The sequence below is a fragment of the Mustelus asterias genome, chromosome 2 (genome assembly GCF_964213995.1).
Source record: "Mustelus asterias chromosome 2, sMusAst1.hap1.1, whole genome shotgun sequence".
NCBI classification, from domain to species: domain Eukaryota; kingdom Metazoa; phylum Chordata; class Chondrichthyes; order Carcharhiniformes; family Triakidae; genus Mustelus; species Mustelus asterias.
Window position 1 is genome coordinate 147,766,041 of NC_135802.1, and position 14,160 is coordinate 147,780,200.

The window sequence follows — 14,160 nt, forward strand, 5'->3', positions numbered from 1 at the left end:
TTACACCTCCTCTGTTGTCATCTGGCACTTAGAAATTTGCCTGGTATAGATTTGTATGAAAGACCATCATAAAACACCAGAAGGTCAATGGGAATTCATTCACATTCATCTAAGACACATTGGGCGGGTGTTTGCAGCCTCGCTCGGGTGAGACTGAAAAATACCGCCTGAGGTCAAGGGAGATTTCCATTGTTGGACCCTCACCTGCTCCGATTCCGTGGCGGGTCAGGTGGTAGAGTTCCGGCCATTAAATTTTGATGTTTCTTGAATCCATGGTGAAACAGAAAGGTGGGCCGGCTGGAACTCTTATAGTTCTTTTGTTGATGGTCCATCCATGAACAGAGGGAAGTGTGAATTCTCCGGAGGGCTGTGAATATACATATTTACTTAAGTATTTACTTCCGACTCGGGATTGGCTGGAGCTCTGAAGCTGAGTCACATGATTTGCGGTGGCCATTTTAATTTTTAATGTATTAACTGAAAGTTCATAATATATTGGAAAGATGACCGACATTAAAAGAGTGGGATGTCTTTAACATCTTGTTTTGGTAAAGGAGAAGTCATTGAGCAGTAGTCTCTCCCAAGCTTGCCAATGGAAGAAGATGTGAATCATCTAACACACCCTAAAACCCCAGATTACCTAAAGGAACAGATGTGTTGGTCAGTTTATTGCGCTTCGTCTCGCTAAAGCACTGCCTGGGGATAGGATTGAGATGGTGGGTGGGTGCACGATGTGCAGCTGTGCTCAGTTTCAGCCCACCCAGATTCAAGATCCCGGACTTGGATCAGAAGGTGTGTTGCTTCATTGGGAAGGAATCATATTTTCACTTATTCTTTCACTTTTTGATGTTGCCTATTTTTGACTTGCAGCTTTTAGTGGGTGAATTTAATGCGGGAGTCACCTGCAAATATCAGAACGGTCCAATATCAATGATAGCCTGTACTGAGTAGGTTGGAAACAGTAGGTGCTGCATGACTTAACCCAACTCATTCCTCTGAAGGTTAAAGGAGAACAGAAATGGCCAGGGTCCAAATCCCAGTCACTGACCCATGGCTCACAGGGTCACATGTGCAGGTGCTGAGTGAAGACAACATCAGTCTTGGTGTCCAAATGACTGACTGATTCTCATTGTGAACAATGGCCCATTGAGCAAGACATTGGAGAGTTGACACAAAAGCAAAATACTGCAGATGCTGAGGATCTGAAATTAGAACAGGAAATATGCAGTCGGTCTCAGAGCATCTTGTGGGGAGAGAGAGAGAGTGTGTTACAGGTCAATGACCATTCGTCAGAGTATCAAAAAATTAGAGATAACATTTAAACAAATTAAAGGACGGAGGGTGGGAAAATGAACAAAGGGGGTGGTCTTTGATAGGGTGGAAGGGTGGCACATTGGCACGATGGTTAGCACTGCTGCCTCACAGCGCCAGGGACCCAGGTTCGATTCCCGGCTTGCGTCACTGTCTGTGTGGAGTTTGCACATTCTCCCCGTGTCTGCGTGGGTTTCCTCCGGGTGCCCCGGTTTCCTCCCACAGTCCAAAGATGTGCAGGTTAGGTTGATTGACCATGCTAAATTGCCCCTTTGTATCAGGGGACTAGCTAGGGTAAATGCATGGGGTTATGGGGATAGGGCCTGGGTTGGATTATCGTCGGTACAGACTCGATGGGCTGAATGGCCTCCTTGTGCCCCATAGGAATTCTAGGATTCTATGTTATGAGTGTCATTCACTGTCACAAACATGATTCTACATGAGTGTAATGAGTCAGCTGACATTTTGTTTAGCTGAATTGTTTAGTTTATACAAACCTTTTAAAGATTTATTTACTAGGTTGTCATTCAGTCATGCACAATAAGGGAACATTCCTACAAGTATCCCCAAACAGAGGCCTTGGATAAGCCTTCACTGATAAATTGAGGGCCTAGATTATGTTTAGTTTGTTGTAGTTTATACAACATGTTTTCGAAAGGGAACTGTCCAAATATAAGTGTTCGAGATGAAAACATCTGTGTTAAAATCGGATAATTGTTCGCTTCTGTTCTCTTTCTTTGCTTAAATGTGTTTTGTTTCGCCTGTGAAGGGGGGAGGGTTTAAGTATGTAGCAAGGTGCAGGTATGACAAATGAAATCATCTCAAAAAGATTGACTTAGCCTCAAGCATTTATTCTTAACAATTCACCTAGTCTGTAAGAGTTCAGAGAAAGGGGGGGTTTTAGCCGAGTGTGCCAGTGTCACGTTTGAACAGATTCAGGCAACAGCTGACATCAAAGCCTACGATCAGTCAGAAATCTTTTTGCCCTGCATCTTCACAAAGGCAGAAGATGTGTTTGTTCTTCAGCAGACCAGGTGGACTCACTCTCTTGTTAACCACAGACATGTCTTTCAATAGAAAATGAACTGTTTTGTCTAACCGTTCTGACAAATGTAAATAATCCATAAAATGTAGAGATAAGCTGCTCACTCTTAGTTATAAAACCATTGGTTCATCACCTACAAGTTGCCGGTTTGGCACACAAAACACATTACCTACAACAAAGAGGATTCGACAGCCCTCATATAAACCTCTTGTTCAAGCTGTTTACTCACGGTTGATGAATGAAACAGGATCATATGAGTTGTTGGACAATAAAAGGGCATGCTCCATCTAGTTTGCTGTCTGCCACTCTAGTAGTTGCATGATGGAATGACAACGGATGTTGTTGACTAATTATAGCAATTAATCTCTATCAACTAAGTCTACTACAGTCACAGAGCCAGGAAAGTCCCAGTGGTGAGAACATTAGGAACATTAGATCCAAAGCCACTTACTCCTCCTCATCACAGTACAATTATGACACGCCAGGCAAGTTCCTCACATGCCATATCCTAAAATGTTACTTTCTGAAAGAAATATACATTGGCACTGTCTACACTTCCCTCTGCCTTGGGAAAGCAGCCAGCATAATTAAGGACCCCACGCACCCCGGGCATACTCTCTTCCACCTTCTTCTGTCGGGAAAAAGAGACAAAAGTCGGAGGACATGTACCAACGGACTCAAGAACAACTACTTCCCTGCTGCTGTCAGACTTTTGAATGGACCTACCTCGCATTACGTTGATCTTTCTCTACACCCTAGCTATGACTCTGACACTACATTCTGCACTGACTCCTTTCCTTCTCTATGAACGGTATGCTTTGCCTGTATAGTGTGCAAGAAACAATACTTTTCACTGTATGCTAATACATGTGACAATAATAAATCAAATCAAAGAATGAATCAATACCTTCCGCTCCCTCTGTGTCTGTCGATTTTCATAGTTCAGTAACGGCTGGGGAGCAGAATTAAATGATTTTTATCCTGTAAAGGAAATTAGTAAGAATATATTGTTCAAGAAAATGTTTGAAGGTGTAATTTAGAGATGTTTTATCGACAGGATGTGGTGGGAAATTCCAAGTTTCCCTTTCTCCTTTGAACCTGGATTTGGAAATATACTTACCTTTATAATTAATGGGTGGTGATTCAGTGACAGGAACACCAGGGGTAAGCAAGCTCAAAAAGACAATGCAAAAGGCCTTTATCTCAAGTGGGCTGGATTACAAAGGAGGGCAAGTGATGCCTCAGTTTTATAAAACCTTAGTCAGCCCTCATCTGAAGTATTGCATTCAGTAGACAGGCCTTGGAGAGGATGCAGTGCAGATTCAGAAGAATAATACCGGGAACTAAAAGGATTAAGTTTTGTCAACTTTTCCCTTGAGTATTGGAGTTAAGAGTTGGAATGAAAGTGAAAGTTTATTTATTAGTCACAATTAGGTTTGTATTAACACTGCAATGAAGTTACTGTGAAAATCCCCTGGTCGCCACACTCCGGCGCCTCTTCGGGTTCGCTGAGAGAGAATTTAGCATGGCCAATGTACCTAACCAGCACGTCTTTCGGACTGTGGGAGGAAACCCTCGCAGACACGGGGAAAACGTGCAGATTCCGCACAGACAGTGAACAAAGCCTGGAATTGAACTCGGATCCCTGGTGCCGTGAAGGAGCAGTGCTAACCACTGTGCTGCCCTAAATAATATAGGTGTTTAGAATGTTAACAGCTTTCAAAACGGTAGATAGAGAGAAGGCTGGACTTTTCTGATCCTGTGGAGACTGGTTTGGATGTTGAGGGGTGAGGGAATGGTTGGAAAAATGGGGGGTGGGGGGGGCGGGTGGTAATGATCCCATTACGATGATGCAAACTTATCACTGGGGACTTCCCAGGGTCAGGCCAGTAACAGGGCTGACAGCTCGCTCAATAGAGGTGAGCAGTTAATTAACATGGTTACAGGTGATTAAGGCCCCAGTTAGGGGCCAACTTGTAATGTTGCCCGACCTTTCCCACAGCCTCATCCTGTTGGCACGTGCGGACACTACCAGCTCATTGGAGATGGCCTGCCCACAGCAGGCTGAGGAGGAGGGAGGGAGTGAGGGTTATTGAAGTGTCTCAATGTCACAGCTGTGTGGCTGAAAGGCTCCAGAATAACCACGTCCGATCCTGCGGAGGGTTTCCCCTCACCAACCTCCAATGGTCTACCGGCTTCAGGTGTCCTTATTTTCTGTGCAGGCCAGTGAGGGAACCTCCATGTTGAAGTGGCCTCTCGCTCTCCAACCTGCCTCAGCAATGCACACCTCTCCCAGTGTGGGTAAGAAGGCCCCTGAGTTGTGGGCTCTCTGCTTTGGCCGACAGCACCGGAGGTCCTTAATAGGATGGTGAGCGTGGCGGAGGCCAAGTAGGATTGTGACGCTGGCCATGTTTCCAGCAAGTGCAGGCACAGAAAGCCCCATGTGGGCCGAAAGGAGAATCCCGCCCACTATTTCCTCTGGTGGGTGAATCAAGAACAAAGGGGTTTAGTGTAGAATTTTACTCTCCCATCCCAGGGGAGAGGGACTGGTGTCGGATGCCATAAAATGTGGTGTGCAACTCAAAAGTCCATTGACGTTGGTGAGACTGTAAAATCCTGCCAGCAGAAGCAGCCATAAAATTCTGTCCATAATCTTAAAATTAAAGTTCAGTGGGGATGTACAAAAGCACTTCCTCACTCAAAGGGGAGTGAAATCTGGAACTGTCCCTGCCCTGGAAGATTGTGGATGATGGGGGTGAATTGGAGCTTATAAGACAGAGGGTGATAGATTTTACTTAGGGAAGACTATCAGGAGATATAGAGCAAAGGTGGGTAAATGTTAAGGTGGAGGTCAGTCAGGTCAGCTGAATGACCCCTCCCATCCGCATTCCCATGATTCTATACTTATCTAAGTAAAGGTGAATGGTTTGTGTTCTAATACAGATATTAAGAAGATATGTACCTCATCACTATTCTCAGAAATGCCCCAAAGGGCTTCACAATGATTCACTAATGAATCAGACTGTTGTAGGCAGTCTTTGCCACTTTGCCTGTGAGAAGTTCCATGAACAATGGGATTGTGGTAATGTGGCACCTTTAAGAGTGGGGGAGGGGGTGCGGGAGGCGATCCCTGACGGCCACGTGATTGGGCTGTACCCTATGAAGAGGCAGCGCAGGAAGCAGAGCCAATCGGGCACCAGGGCATGCATCCTGGGTCAGGGAAGAACCTCAGTTGGAGCCAGAGAGGGGGAGAGAGTTGACTGCGTATTGACATTCTGCCGACTAAGCTTGTACATATATAAATATTGTTGATAAGAAACCCTTCAAAACTTGAAGCCACAATGAGTCACCTTCACAGTTATTCCAGAGATGGTGACAGATAGATCCAGTTTTGTTGGGACTGTTGGTTAAGGAAGGAATGTAGACCTGGGCACCTGCCTTTCTTTCAAAAGCACCATGGAATCCATCAACAAACACAGGCAGAGCTTTAAATTTTACAACATGGTATTTCAAACAATGTGGAAATGTTGCTGTACCTTTACAAGCGAGATTAGGGAACAATCTTTCCTTACAGGACAAGCACAGGACAGCATAACTTGATCTATCCAACCAAGTGTAACTTGAGGAAGAGTTAGATTCTTGGCAAGAACATTTCATCGTCTTTGCAGACTTTCAGGACCATTAGTGTTAAATGGTCAGAATCGCCATGTCACTGAAATTAATTATAGTAATTAAATGTAATTTGTATGTGTAAAGCAAGTTTATTAGAACAAATATGCTGTCCTGTTGGCCTCTGGAAATGGCATCTGTGAGTGCAGTCAGGGCTTAATCGTGTCAGTTGTAAAGTTAAGATAGATTTTATAGAGTTCTGATAGATTGCCATATGTATGCTAGGGAATATTTTTTATCTCTTGGTTAAATACGGAGTTAGTTACCACAAGGAAGCAAGTTTAATTTGATTTGATTTGATTTATTATTGTCACATGTATTAGTATACAGTGAAAAATATTGCTTCTTGCGTGTTATATAGACAGAGCATACCATTCATAGTGAAGGAAATGAGAGAGTACAGAATGTAGTGTTATGATCATAGCTCGGATGTAGAGAAAGATCAACTTAATACGAGGTAGGTCCATTTGAGGTAGGGCGGCACGGTAGCACAGTGGTTAGTACTGCTGCTTCACAGCTCCAGGGACCTGGGTTCAATTCCCGGCTTGGGTCACTGTCTGTGTGGAGTTTGCACATTCTCCTCGTGTCTGCGTGGGTTTCGTCCGGGTGCTCCGGTTTCCTCCCACATTCCAAAGATGTGCGGGTTAGGTTGATTGGCCATGATTAAATTGCCCCTTAGGGTCCTGAGATGTGTGGATTAGTGGGTATAATATGTAGGGATATGGGGGTAGGGCCTGGGTGGGATTGTGGTTGGTGCAGACTCGATGGGCCGAATGGCCTCTTTCTGTACTGTAGGGTTTCTGTGATTCAAAAGTCTAATGGCAGTAGGGAAGAAGCTGTACTTGAGTCGGTTGGTGCGTGACCTCAGACTTTTGTATTGTTTCCGCGATGGAAGAAGGTGGGAGAGCGAACGTCCGGGATGTGTGGGTCCTTAATTATGCTGGCTGCTTTGCCGAGGCAGCGGGTAGAGTAGGCAAAGTCAATGGATGGGAGGCTGGTTTGCGTGATGGATTGAGCTACATTCACACCCTTTTGCAGTTTCTTGCGGTCTTGGAGGAGCCATACCAAGCTATGATACAACAAGGAAGAATGCTTTCTATGTAGCATTGATGTACTTAAGGGGAACCTAAATAAACAGATGAGGTACAAAGAAACAGGGGGACAAGGGTAGATGAGGTGAACTGGAAGAAAGTAAGCATCGGCAAAGACCCTTGGGCCAAATGGCCTATTTCTGTTCTCCACATTCTGTATAATTCTATGCAAAGTAACACGGGCGCAAACAGAAGGGAAAGTAAGAGTGGAGAAAAGAATCTGGGCTTGACAGTGTCCTATATTAGTATCTCATTGTGAAATCCTGATACTGTTTAAAATTCAAAGCTAGCATATTAAATTGACTACTGGTCAGTCCCATTCCTGCTTTGACTGGAGCCACAGTTTTGTGGAATCACGAATAAATGTCCTTTGGGAATGTACTGTGAGGACAGATTAGTCACGATAAAAAGTGTCCCGTGCCAAAAGTGTTTTCTATCTTCTCGGTATCTTTCAACTTCAGATGTGCTAAGCTGAATGAAGCCTATATTGTACATGCAAAGGATGGGCCAAATGGTCATCTGTCACTTGATGAATAGCCCCTCAATTTCCTCCCTATCTTCTGCCTCTCCTGCACGAAGAGATGCACAATAAACTTATGGTTTCTTTGGAGTCAATCCCTGCCAAACTTCATTCACTGGTTTGATTGTGAGTCTGGATGATTTGTACTGTCAATGCAATCCCTCAGTGGACAATTTCCAACAGGGTCATCCCTAGCGTGGGGACTTTGAGATCCATTCAAGCTACCCTCAGCAAATTGCCAATTGCGATTTCAGCACAGAGCAGAGCTGAGCATGTGACCTTACTCGGTTTAGTATTAGAGCACATTACGTAATCCCCCACTGAACCATCAGAATTAACTGTTCCATTATGATTTGCTTGCTCCCACCTCTGTGAATTGGTCTGTCTCTGCCCACATTTTTCTTATTTCCAGACTCAAACATTCCAAGACTCATCCTGATGGACCTCTCATCTCCCACACACCATAAGCTTGAGTGCAGCACATAAATCACATGTAACTATCACCGTGCACTCGCTCACCTACAATAACTCTCATTCTGGCAGTATCGTCTTTGAAATTCTCATTCCCACGTTCAGAGTTTGTCAATGCTTCACCCTCCCTATTTCTATAAGCTCCTCCAATCCTACAACCCTCTGATAAATTTGTGTTCCTTGAATTCTTGTGCGTCCGCTGTGGTCATACCTTCAGCTGCCTAGTCCCTAAGCTCTGAATTCCCTCGATGAACCTCTCGTCCTCTCTACCACTCACTCTTCTTTTTGAACCCTCCTTAAGGCTCACCTCTTTTTCCCATGTTAAAGGTGTCCTAAAAAGGCAGATTGCTGTAGATTTCCCGATGCAGATCTTTGGCAGTGATGCTAACTTGTAAAGTTTCCTTCGCTGGGTTTGGGGGGAGGGTATGTGTACTTCCATGTGCGCTTACAGTTAAGGCAAAATATTTGAAGGAATACAAGTGAAATCAAATAGTGCATTGAGCCAACAGCATTGTAACAGTCTACTGAGAAAAGGCTGTTGAAGGATGTTGTAAAATGAACCGGCTTCATGGGAGCAGGGATACAATTGTAACCATAAGAATCCACAGCATCCCTACAGTGCAGAAGGAGGTCATGTGGCGCATCGAGTCGACACCAACTCTCTGACAAACTATCTTACCCAGGCCCTCTCTCCCACCCTATCCATATGACCCCATACATTTACCATGGCTAATCCATCTCACCAACACATCTTTGGACACTAAGGGGCAATTGAGCATGGCCAGTCCACCTAATCTGCACAACTTTGAACTGTGGGAGGAAATGGGAGCACCTGGAGGAAACCCACCCAGACAGGAGGAGAACGTGCAAACTCCACACAGACAGTGACCCAAGCCAGGAATCGCACCCAGGTCCCTGCCGATGTGAGGCAGCAGTGTTAACCACTGTGCCGCCCATTATTTAATATTTTTTATGACCACTGGACATTCCAAAGTGCGTTAGAGCCAATTAAATACATCTGACATGTGTTCTGTTATTATGTAGGAAAAGTGACAGCCAATTTATGCTCAGGAAGGTCCCACAAACTACAATGAGATAGTAATTAGATAATCTGTTGTTTGAAGTTTAAATATTGGCCAGGTGACTGAGGATGGGGGAGGCAGTGGTATGGTGGTATTGTCACTGGGCTAATAGTCCAGAGACCCAGGGTAATGCTCTCAGAAAGTGGATTTGAATCCAGATGGTGAAATTTGATTTCAGTAAAAATCTGGAATTAAAAATCTAATGATGGCCATGAAACCATTGTTGATTGTAATAAAAACCCATCTGGTTCACTAACGTCCTTTTAGGGAAGGAAATCTGCCACCCTTACCTGACCTGGTCTACACATGGCTCCAGATCTGCAGCAATGTGGCTGACTCTTAAGTACCCTCTGAAATGGCCTAGCAAAGCACCCAGTTCAAAGGCAATTAGGGATGGGCAATAAATGATGGCCAGCCAGTGACGCCCACATGCCCTGAATAAAAAATAACCTCTGCTCTTCTTCAAACGGGATCTTTTACATTGACCTGAGAGGACAGATTGGACCACAACAGAAAAGCGCCACCAACAACAATGCTGGAATCCCACAGTACTGAAACTGGAGTGACAGCCTAGATTTTGTGCTCAAGGCTCTGGAGTGGGTCTTCTAACTCAGCGACACACATAGTAATTGTTAAATACCGGGGGCAGAAACACACTGGGCTTTAAAGTGTGACTACATGTCCACTAAAATAGAGCAGGGCATGATACAGTTTAGTATACTGTGCCTATAGAACCTGCCGGAAATTTAAAATGGATATCCAATTCATTTATACAAGCAGAAGAATTATAGAATGCCTACAGTGCAGAAGGAGGCCATTCACAGTGTTAGCGCTGCTGCCTCACATCGCCACGGATTCGGGTTCGATTCTCGGCTTGGGTCACTGTCTGTTTGGAATTTGCACATTCTCCCCGTCTCTGCGTGGGTTTCCTCCGGGTGCTCCGGTTTCCTCCCATAGTCCAAGAGAAAAGGGTTAGGTGGATTGGCCATGCTAAATTGCCAGGGGGACTAGCTGGGATAAATGCATGGGGTTACGGGGATAAGGCCTGGGTGGGATTGAGGTCGAATGGCCTCCTTCTGCACTGTAGGATTCTCTGATTCCAAAACAAAGCAAATCATGATATAGTTTAGTATATTGTGCCCAGAGAACCTGCCCCATAGAACCTGCCAGAAATTTAAAATGGATACAAAATTCATTTATACAAGTATATGATATTCCTCTGAATCACACTCTGGATAATCTGAAATAACAGTGCAACGTATCGATCCACGATCACCATCTTGTTGATCTTTCTCTACACCCTAGCTATGACTGTAACACTACATTCTGCACTCTCTCCTTTCCTTCTCTATGCACGGTATGCTTTGCCCGTATAGAGCGCAAGAAAGAATACTTTTCACTGTATACTAATACATGTGACAATAATAAATCAAATCAAATCTGTTTGATGACTGGGCTACACAACTAGCACACAGGAACCTTTGGGGGGAACAAAGAACAAAGAACAAAGAACAGTACAGCACAGGAAACAGGCCCTTCGGCCCTCCAAGCCTGTGCCGCTCCTTGGTCCAACTAGACCAATCGTTTGTATCCCTCCATTCCCAGGCTGCTCATGTGACTATCCAGGTAAGTCTTAAACGATGTCAGCGTGCCTGCCTCCACCACCCTACTTGGCAGCGCATTCCAGGCCCCCACCACCCTCTGTGTAAAAAACGTCCCTCTGATGTCTGAGTTATACTTCGCCCCTCTCAGCTTGAGCCTGTGACCCCTCGTGATCGTCACCTCTGACCTGGGAAAAAGCTTCCCATTGTTCAAGTGGGGAAAGGGAATGAGAACACCCTTTTTGACTCTGCAATATTGATGAATTTAGTCCCTTTCCTGTTACAAGTGGCGTGCCTCTTGCAGCAGTTTTTTTTTATCCAGAGGAACAGCAGTCAGGCTGAGGAATTACTTTTCAGGATGCCAGTGTGTTGGCACAGGCCCCCACTTGCCACGCTGAGAGTCTAAAGTTCAACACATTCATATCCTGCGTCCATGAGGAATTTCTCACTGGTAGAAACGATTGTTCTGTTAAAACTTGGGGCGATCCACATTGTGGCAAATGTTCAAATCTTGCGATTAAAATCTGCTGCTTAAAACTGTGTTTTGAGATACCATCAGGTCATTGATCAAAGCTTTCAAAAAAACCTGCAGCGGCAATCGCAGTCAAGTTAAGACTGTTAACAAGAAAGTCACAAGAAAACATGCCGCTCTTTCCATTATGCTTGCTGTCTGTATTTTTAATTTGTGATTTGCCTTTTATGTTTGACATTGTAGTTTTAAATGCGAGGGTCTGGATAGCATTGCCCAACATATTGCCAGGGTTTTGCAACAAGAGTCAGTGAATATGAACCAGAAAAACAAAACAAAGAGGTTTGCATTTAAAAAGTGCCTTTCTCATCCACGGGATCCCCCCCGGAATACTTTACATCTAATGAAATCCTTTTGAAATGTAGTCACTGTTACATAACCTAAGGTTGGAACACATCAAGCCCCACAAACATAAAGATAAAAGATGGCAGAAAATGCTGGAATACCTCAACAGCTCTGACAGCATCAGTCGGGAGAGAATGGAGCCAACGTTTTGAGTCTAGATGACAGAGCTCTGATGAAGGTCATCCAGACTCAAAATGTTGGCTCTATTCTCTCCCAGTAAGAAGTCTAACAACACCAGGTTAAAGTCCAACAGGTTTATTTGGTAGCAAAAGCCACTAGCTTTCGGAACAGGCTGTGATGAAGGAACATCCTGTTCCGAAAGCTAGTGGCTTTTGCTACCAAATAAATCTGTTGGACTTTAACCTGGTGTTGTTAGACTTCTTACTGTGTTTACCCCAGTCCAACGCCGGCATCTCCACATCTATTCTCTCCCGACAGATGCTGCCAGACCTGGTGAGATTTTCCAGCATTTTCTGTTTTTGTTTCAGATTCCAGCATCCGCAGTATTTTGCTTTTATCTTAAGATAAATGATGATTGAGGGATGTACATGGGCCACGACACCAGACAAACTCCTCTGTTTCTTTCCCAGTGCTGCCATGGGATCTTCATCACCCACCTCAACAGGGCCTCAGTTCATTGCTTCATTCAAAGACAGCACCTCTGGCAAGGTTGCACTCCCTTAGGACTGCACTTAATTACATAGAAAATACAACGCAGACCCTGTCTGCTAAACCAGTCCCCGTTGGTGCTTATCCTCCACATAAGCAGCCATCTTAATTTTATGTGCCCGTTCTGGGGAAGCTACGTTTAACTCCTGATCTCCGATGTCCTCTTCCTTTCCACCTTTCAGACGAGGCATTGAACAGAGGATCCGTCAGCCCTCTTAGGTGGACAGAAAGATCCCATGACACTATTTTGAAGAAGAGTTCTTCTGATGTCCTAACCATTATTTATCCCTCATGCAGGTTATCCAGTCATGGCTATTTTGTGGGAGCATTCTGTGTGCAAATTGGATTTCCTACACTTCCAGAGTGCATCATTAGCTCGAAAGCACGATGGAACCCCCTGGAGTCATGATGGCGCTGTATGAATACTTGTCTTTCCTTTATAGCAATATGTTAATACAATTTGCTGTAAGCTTGGAAATGCCATAAGTAAGCTCCAAATCTAGAACCTCCAGTATAAAAGAAGGCCTCAAGAGAGCAATTAAAATCAGATACAAGTTTGATGCATGTTTTGCTTGTTACACAGTCATCTTGTGGCGCAGTGGGTAGCATCGCTGTTGCTGATCCAGAAGCTCTGGGTTCGAGTCCCACTCCAGGACTTGCTGGCCAAGGGAGGATTATTCATAACTTGGTAAAACAAGTTGAGATGCCAGAATTCTACCGCCCCGCCCGCCACGGAATCGGAGCAGGTGAGGGGCGGACAATGGAAATGGCCGTTGACCTTGGGCGGGAATTTCCGGTGAGGCCATAAAATCCCGCCCAGTGTGTCAGACTAAACTCCTGGTCAGCCGTGCTCAATGTGGGATGGTGCTTGTCAAGCTATTGAACTGTTCCGGGAATCAAAGGTAAAGTTGCCATAGTCCCAGGTGACCATAGGCTTTGAGGGGGAGAACTGACTGGTGGTCCTTTAACCTGAGGATCGCCACACCTTAGGTGAGGGGCAAGATTGAGAATCACCGCAGTCTGTACGGGAATTGAACCCGCGATGTTGGTGTCGCTTTGTATCACAAACCAGCCATCTAGCTAACTGACTCTAGGAATTACTAGCTCTGGAAATGGACAAAGGACGACCTTAGTGCACCACTAGGTGTGGGAAGAGAATTGGGATTACTTGTTAATGCAATTTTGTTTTAGTGTATTACAATCCACCATATCATAGCCTTATATTACAGATTCTCTTCAATTAAGAGGTCAGGAAGGCTATTCATGACATTACTGTAATTTTAGTAGATAAGTTCTGCTTGAAGCTCTAAGGAAATTATCTGAGTCAGTTTCCATCTTGTATTTAATTTGCTATTGTACCTCAGAATTCCTTTGTTCTGAGTAATTTCCTTCTCAATTAAACAGGATCCTGAATTCACATCGTCTCTGTCAACATAACAATCGTCCCCAATGCTTTAGCCGCAATACTATTTGTTGTACTTCTGTTGTTTGCTATTTGTTAAGGAGTGGCATGGCGGCACAGTGGTTAGCACTGCTGCCTCACAGCACCAGGGACCCAGGTTTGATTCCCGGCTTGGTCACTGTCTGTGCGGAGTTTGCACATTCTCCCCATGTCTGACAAAGGGGCATCTGGACTCGAAACATCAGCTCTTTTCTCTTCTTACAGATGCTGCCAGACTTGCTGAGATTTTCCAGCATTTTCTCTTTTGGCTCCCCATGCCTGCGTGGGTTTTCTCTGGGTGCTCCGGTTTCCTCCCACAGTCCAAAGATGTGTGGGTTAGGTGGATTGGCCATACTAAATTGCCCCTTAGTGTCGGGGGACTAGCT

General features: G+C 44.8%; 1 protein-coding gene across 3 annotated transcripts in view; it reads left to right on the forward strand.

Annotated features, from left to right (window-relative positions):
• Nucleotides 1-14,160, forward strand: part of plekhg4b (pleckstrin homology domain containing, family G (with RhoGef domain) member 4B) — a 210,802-nt gene that overhangs the window by 82,382 nt on the left and 114,260 nt on the right. The window lies entirely within an intron of this gene.